General features: G+C 40.2%; 1 pseudogene; it reads left to right on the top strand.

The window, feature by feature from the left end:
- The first annotated feature begins 308 nt into the window (after positions 1-308).
- On the top strand, positions 309-598 carry LOC110285168 (annotated as a pseudogene).
- The last annotated feature ends 5093 nt before the right edge of the window (positions 599-5691 follow it).

Below are 5691 nucleotides of genomic sequence, written 5' to 3' on the forward strand. Positions count from 1 at the left end.
ACCAATTGAGAAAATGCCCCACAGTTGGATCTCATGGAGGCATTTCCTCAACTGAAGCTCCTTTCTCTGTGATAACTCCAGCTGTGTCAAGTTGACACACAAAACCAGCCAGTACAGGATGATACTGTCTAGTTCCATCCATTTTCCTGAAATTTTCATAATGTCTTTGTTGTTAATAGCTGAATAGTATATACTACATATTCTTTAAACATGCTTTAGTTGAGGGACATCTAGGTTACTTCCAGTTCCCGGCTATTAAGAATAAAGCTCGGGGAGCGAAACCAACGCCTGGCTGGGAGCAGTCGCCGTGGAGGTCTTTGGCCAGTATCGATTCCACCTGCCTACAAACATGGGGAATATCTTTGCAAACCTCTTCAAGGGCCTTTTTGGCAAAAAAGAAATGCGCATTCTCATGGTGGGCCTGGATGCTGCAGGGAAGACAACAATTCTATACAAACTGAAGCTGGGCGAAATTGTGACCACCATTCCCACCATTGGTTTCAATGTGGAGACTGTTGAATACAAGAGTATCAGCTTCGCGGTGTGGGATGTGGGCAGCCAGGACAAGATCTGGCTGCTGTGGCGCCACTACTTCTAGAACACCCAAAGACTGCCCCACCTGGGGATCCATCCCATATACAATCACCAAACCCAGACGCTATTGTGGATATCAACAAGTGCTTGCTCATATGAGCCTGATATAGCTGTCTCCTGAGAGGCTCTGCCAGAGCCTGACAAGTAGAGAGGTGGATGCTCTCAGCTAACCATTGGACTGAGCACAGGGTCCCCAATGGAGGACCTAGAGAAAGGACCAAAGGAGCTGAAGGAACTTGCAGCCCCATAGGAGGAACAACAATACAAACCAACCAGTACCCCCAGAGCTCCCAAAGACTAAACCACCAACCAAAGAGAACACATGGAGGGACCATGGCTCCAGCTGCATATGTAGCAAAGGATGTCCTTGTTGGACATCAATGGGAGGAGAGGCCCTTGGTCCTGAGAAGGCTTGATGCCCCAGTGTAGGGGAATGCCAGGACAGGAAAGTGGGTGGGTTGGTGAGCATGGGGAGGGGGGGTGGGATAGGGGGTTTTCGGAGAGGAAACCAGAACAGGGGATAACATTTGAAATGTAAATAAAGAAAATGCCTGCTTTCTTATATAATCCTGAACCACCAACCTAAGGATGGCACCACCCACCATGGGATATGTCTTCCCCCATCAATCACCAATTAAGAGAATGCCTTATTATAGACTTACCTGATCTTATGGAAACATTTTCTCAATTCCCTCCCCTCAGATGGCTTTACCTTGTATAAAGTTGACATAAAACTTATCCAACACAGTAGTATAGCAAATCAGAGGCTCCTCTACACAGCTGTTGTTACTGATTTTATAAATCTGGAGAGGGGCCTTCTGAATCTGTGAACGTTCAGGTCTGAGTCTTGAAGTTGACATTGCTTTCTAGGCTTTCCATGTTGAATTTCCTTCCTGAATCTTAGGAGCCTCCTTCCTGCCTCTAGATGGGAATTTTTCTATTTGAAGTAAATAGCTATGCAACAGTCCTTTTCTTTAAATAATGCCTTAAATTCCTCCTTAACTATATTAGTCTGAATTAATGGTATCTTACTTATCTTATATTACTTACATCCCATTTTTCCTTGCAAATCAATGTACTTTCAATAACATAATCTGAGCTAAAACTCAAATCACAAAGTTGTAAATGGAATTGATTAGAATTTAATTTTCATTGGATATATTGACCATCTGATTGTCCAAATCAGACAGCCCTCATGGTTCGCTGAATCATTTTGAAATCAATCGTTAATATGACTTGAGTATTGACTCCCATGGAGCTGAATAAACATGACAGCTGAAGGATCTGACAATGTTATGAGATCCGATTCTTTGATTGCGCATGTCATCTATGTTAATAAAGCATATGGAAAATTGGAGACAAATCTATAACTTTATGGTATGTGCTGGGGTATAGGAGAAATGAAAGGCTATGTAAAACAATTTTAATTTTGTTTGTATTTTTATTGGATATTTCATGTATTTACATTTTAAATGTTATCCCCTTTCCAGATTTCCCCTTCAGAACCCCCTTATCCCATCTCCCCTCTCCCTGCTTCTATGAGGACGATCCCCTGTCCACTCACCCACTCCCACCTCACCACCCTGGCATTCCCCTACACTGAGGCTTAGAGCCTTCACAGGACCAAGGCCCTCTTCTTTCATTGAAGCTTAACATGGCCTTCCTCTGCTACATAAGTGTCTGGAGCCATGGGTCCCTCCATGTATACTCTTTGGTTGGTGATTTAGTCCCTGGGAGCTTGGGATCTGGTCGGTTGATGTTGTTGTTCTTCCTATGGGGTTGCAAACCCCTTCAGCTCCTTCAGTTCTTCCCCTAACTCCTCCATTGAGGTCCCCATGCTCAGTCCAATCACTGGCTGCAACCGTCCACATATGTATTGGTAAGGCTCTGGCAGAGCCTCTCAGGAGACAGCTATATCAGGCTCCTGTCAGCAAGCACTTCTTGGCATCCACAATAGTGTCTGAGTTTCGTGGCTACATATGGGGTGGATCCCCATTTATTTGTATTTTTAAGTATCTTCACAAATGTTGTAATTACTCTAGTGTGGTATGCATTGTACATGAGTAGAAATTGGAGCCCAGAAGAGATAAGGAATATTCTTAAATTCATACATAACTTCATAATTCAAACACCAATTATACAGATAAGTTTAGAACCCAAACTCTGGGCAAGATTATTCTAACTACCTCTGGTACCTCAAGCCTCATGGTGTAGAAATAACAATCTTGCTAAAGTAAGATTCTTCTCTTTTGAAACCTCATAGATGATTTTGGTTTTTTTACTTTAATCTTTCTGAATATGGGACAAAAAAAGACATCTGGACTTGCTTATTTTTTTTCTCTTCCAAAATTACTTCAGAAAAAAACTTGATATCCTCCCAAAAGGTTTGCACTCAAAATGGAGAGTTGAGGAGATCTGTGAAATACTGTCTTCTGAACATGCATAGCAGATGTATATATCAACTCATAGCAACTATGGTTGTCTGCATAAAATTGGCACAAGATCAAGCTGTTCAAAACTCTAGCATGGATGGAGGAAGTGCTTCCAAGGCCACCCTCTAGATGACAAATTATTAGCAGTTGATGGCTGCTGAGGATCTGATCTATGGTAGGTTGCCAGTTTATAGTAGATGGCCCCATACCCATTCATACATAGTCACATGGCTCTTGTAAATCAGGTATTTACTGCACACAGTGTAAACCATTGATCCATGGGGAAGGATGTTTTATCAATCTTCATAGGAGCCACTCAACTGGATGCAGTGGGAGTACAATCATCTGAAGGAGAGGAAAAAGGAGGAAGAGGAAGAGGAAGAGGAAGAGGAGGAAATTTTTTGGAATTATGAGCAGCATTTCTGCATCTCCTCTGTTTGAAAAAGTATGTCTTTCCTATCCTTGAGACAAGAGACTATAATGTTATCACGTGACTTCCTCACATGTTAATGCAAGTAAGTATTTCAAATCGCAGACACTTCTCTAGAAAGTGAGAGGTACCTACTTTGCAATAACAGTGGGGTTTTTTTATTATTATTCAAGATGATTGATGTAAATGAAAGTTTCCTGTCTGTTATGTATTGGTAAGATAAAATGACAGTTTGTATCTGCAATAAGAGATTATCTGCAATGGGATGCTTAGAGGAATTGAAAGGCTGGCACTTCAATCATGAAATGAAAAATATCATTCATTTAGTTGGTTTATGATGGATATGTATAAACCATAAATTCAGCTATAATATTTTCTTCACATTATGAGTCACCTAAATTGGTTGCCAAAATTAGCAAGGATCAGCTTTCAAAAAATCTTGTGTGAAGTATACTCCTGTAATCTTGGATATTTCCATCTCAGTGTGTGCTGTACCCAAGACAGAGAGAATAATTTCTCCCCCCTCCCTAAAGTCCCCTATCTAATTGCTAAGTCAGTATTTGAAGATCTGCACTTAGGGATCATCCCCTAGGGCAACTTGAGCTATGACTGGGACAGCCCACACTTCTTAGTGTCTTGTCGTTTCTCTTTCTAGAGACATGTGTGGTAGATAGGTAAGGTGAAAATTGAAAACAAAACAAAACATGACTATGCTTCCCAAAAGGGCATGAACATATACCAAATAATCAATCAATGTCAAAATAATTGTAGTATCAGGACTTGTCTTCTTGAATTCTTCCCTGAATCCACGTGGTGACTTTCAGGAGTAACCCTTTCTTCCAAGAGCTCTGTTGGGCAAATAAAGGCGTGGCTCTTGTAAATCATGTATTTACTGCACACAGGGGAAAGAAACCATTAATCCATGGGGAAGGATGTTTTATCAATCCTCACAGGAGCCACAGAAACTCAGCTGGTTTCAGTGGTTCATATTTGGTCTTGTGTGGGGGCCTCTCCTACTCTTCCTCTTCATCCTTCACCTTTCTTCCTTGTAATAGAAATCTGTTTCTAGTTCTATGTTTTCTAGAGTAGATGAGTTGATTTCTAAATTAGCTTTCTAACACTAAAAACGTTTAAGATTGGAGGATAATCTACCTATATACGTGGAACATTATCTAGTTATAAACTTTACTTCCAAAGAAGATGTAACAGCTGAGTGAACAGTCAAAGTGGTAAGTAGTTTAGAAATTTCCCTTTAAAGTCTGTAATGATAACCCAAAATAGTTGTTGTAAGTGAATTTAAGAAGAAAATTAAAGTAAGAATCATAGTAGATATGAAATAGAATAGGTTATTAATAGGTTACAAAAAGAGTATAAATTAAGAATGGAACAAAAGAAACAGTTATAAATTCAGGAAATGGTACCTCACATAAAAAGAGCTATATTTCCCTGATTTAATTTTACCATAATTTTACAATAATCATCATTAATATATGTCCACATGTATGCAAATTAAAAAGTTAAATGAATTACTTTCATAGAGTTTCTTTTATATTTCTGACTCTTTCACGAAATCCGGTTCTTTAACAATTATGCATCTGTCAATACCTTCTCCTGTGACCATCACTCAGAGTAGAGAAATTCTCGTAATTGAATTATCACACTTGACGTACTGTCTTTCCCTCACTTTGAAGTCTTAAAAACTGCCCTAAAGAAAGTTTTGTGTGTGTGTGTATGTGTGTGTGTGTGTGTCTGTGTATGTGTGTATGTGTGTGTATGTGTGTGTGTGTGTCCATTTAATTAAAAAGGACTCTTCTCCTCTTTCACCTCAATTTTAGATTTATGATTACTCTGTTGTCCCTTTAACATAAAATTTAAAGTAATTGTTATTTTTTTAGGTATTTTCTTCATTTACATTTCAAATGCTATCCCAAAAGTCCCCCATACTCCCCCCCCATCCCCTATCCACCCACTCCCACATTTTGGCCCTGTCATTCCCCTTTACTGAGGCATATAAAGTTTGCAAGACCAATGGGCCTCTCTTTCCAATGGTGGCCAACTAGGCCATCTTCTGATACATATGCAACTAGAGACATGAGCTCCGGGGTACTGGTTAGTTCATATTGTTGTTCCACCTATAGGGTTGCAGATTCCCCCCAGCTCCTTGGGTACTTTCTCTAGCTCCTCCATTGGGGGCCCTGTGATCCATCCAATAGCTGACTGTGAGCATCCACTTCT

Source organism: Mus caroli, chromosome 18 (genome assembly GCF_900094665.2).
Source record: "Mus caroli chromosome 18, CAROLI_EIJ_v1.1, whole genome shotgun sequence".
NCBI classification, from domain to species: domain Eukaryota; kingdom Metazoa; phylum Chordata; class Mammalia; order Rodentia; family Muridae; genus Mus; species Mus caroli.